This window comes from Panthera onca, chromosome E3 (assembly GCF_046562875.1).
Source record: "Panthera onca isolate mPanOnc1 chromosome E3, mPanOnc1 haplotype 2, whole genome shotgun sequence".
Lineage (NCBI taxonomy): Eukaryota > Metazoa > Chordata > Mammalia > Carnivora > Felidae > Panthera > Panthera onca.
In genome coordinates, this window is record NC_138354.1 from 18,346,481 (window position 1) to 18,348,994 (window position 2,514).

Below are 2,514 nucleotides of genomic sequence, written 5' to 3' on the forward strand. Positions count from 1 at the left end.
AACGTCTTCCTTGTCCTTGACACTTACTGTTATACCCCTTCATTTATTTTTTTTAATTTTTTTTAACGTTTATTTATTTTTGAGACAGAGAGAGACAGAGCATGAACAGGGGAGGGGCAGAGAGAGAGGGAGACACAGAATCTGAAACAGGCTCCAGGATCTGAGCTGTCAGCACAGAGCCCGACGCGGGGCTCGAACTCACGGAGTGTGAGATCATGACCTGAGCCGAAGTCGGACGCTTAACCGACCGAGCCACCCAGGCACCCCTATCTTTTTTTTTATTACAGTCTTTGTTACCTGTCTTCCTTAGAATTTAACCTCTATAAAGACAGAAATTTTTGGTTTTTTATTTTAGTTTTTAGCTGTTTTGCTCACAAGTGTATCTACAGTGTCTCGAAGAGCCCAGAGTAAGCACTCAACTCTTATTTATTGAATGAATAAGTGGATGACTGAACTACAACATGCTGCTGGGCACTTTTTTTTTTTAATGTTTATTTATTTTTTGACAGAGAGAGACAGAGTGTGAGCAGGGGAGGGGCAAAGAAAGAGAGGGAGACACAGAATCCAAAGCAGGCTCCAGGCTCTGAGCTGTCAGCACAGAGCCCAACGGGGGGCTCGAACTCACAAGCTGTGAGATCATGACCTGAGCTGAAGTCAGACGCTTAACTGAGCCACCCAGGCGTCCCATGGGCACTTTTGTAATAAAAAGGGAAAGTCTTAAGAGAGTATGTTGTAAATCTGACAGATTCATAGCTCTGAGGCAAAGACAGAAAGAGGCCTTTTTTTTTTTTTTCTTTCCCATTTGGACCCATCTTAAAAACAAAACAAAACAACAACAAAAAAACACAACTCTGGAGTCAGAGGAGAGAGGTGCAGGATGACATTTGGGTGGTGCAGGATTAGCATGATGAACTCAAAACTTGTAAGTTAACAGTTTCTTTGACTGGATCATCCATGCAGAGATGATGAATGCCAGTCACTTTTCTTTTCTACTATTTTATTTTTAAAAGTAATCTCTACACCCAACATGGGGCTCAAACCCACACCTCGCAATCAAGAGTTGCATCTCCCTCTGACTGAGCCAGCCAGGTGCCCCTCCAGTCACCTTTCTGACTACCAGGACTGGTTTCTGATCCAACACCAGTTCTCAGAATCAGTTTAACGTTTGCAAAATTCCGTAACATTGTGAAGCTTCACTTCCTTCTTCTGCACACTAGGGTAATACCTTCACAGTGGTAAGGATTCGGGGAGATAAAGTATGAAAGTGGCTGTCGGTCCCTGGCATGCAGCAGGTATCTGATTATTGTTTTCCCTCTCTGCCCTTTTTTGGGAAACTACTTTTCTCTCCTGTGACTTTTTTCTTCCTGCAAACACAGGCTTGTTCCTCAAGAGTTTAAAGTTACATTGCCAATTTTTTTCTTTTTAATCTCAAGTTTTCTCTTCAGGTATGTATGTATGTATGTATTTATAAATGTTTATTTTTGAAAGAGAGAGAGACAGAGAGACAGAGAGCGAGTGGCGGAGGGGCAGAGAGAGAGGGAGACACAGAATCCGAAGCAGACTCCAGGCTCTGAGCTGTCAGCACAGAGCCCAATGTGGAGCTTGAACCTATGAACTATGAGATCATCACCTGAGCCGAAGTCAGCTGCTTAACCAACTGAGCCATCCAGGTGCCCCATTCTCTTCAGGTTTTTAAAGAGTTTTGAAGATCTATATTAATTCTAAAAGTATAACTTGGGGCACCTGGGTGGCTCAGTCGGTTAAGCATCCGACTTCAGCTCAGGTCACGATCTCACGGTCTGTGAATTCGAGCCCCACGTCGGGCTCTGGGCTGATGGCTCAGAGCCTGGAGCCTGCTTCCGATTCTGTGTCTCCCTCTCTCTCTGCCCCTGCCCCATTCATGCTCTGTCTCTTTCTGTCTCAAAAATAAATAAAAACGTTAAAAAAAAATTTAAAAGTATAACTTTTAATTACTTAGGGAGGCAGTTAAAGAAGGACATGAGAGAAAATTAGTGAAGGGTAGTTGGGTTTGGCATTTGCTTCGGGTACACTACTTGGCATATTACCCAAAACCCCAATAAGAGGAATGCTGAGTTCCTGGATCCTGCCCCAAATCCCTCTTTGGCCTCAGAGTTTTGTTTTTGTTTTGCTTTTTAAAATTTGAATTAAAGCACACATAACATTTACCGTCTTAATTTTTTTTAATGTTTGTTTATTTTTGAGAGACAGAGCACAGGCAGGAGAGGAACAGAGAGAGAGGAAGACACAGAATCCGAAGCAGGCTACAGGCTCTAGCTGTCAGCACAGAGCCCAATGTGGGGCTCGAACCCATGAGCCGTGAGATCATGACCTGAACCGATGTCAGACGCCCAACCTGAGCCATCGAGGTGCCCCTACCGTTTTAATATTTTTAATGTACAGTTCAGTGGTGTTCAATATAGCCTCAGATGTTTAGAAGGAGCACAGAGCTAAGCATGAGCCTTAGATTCAGCCCACATGGACTTGAACTCCTGG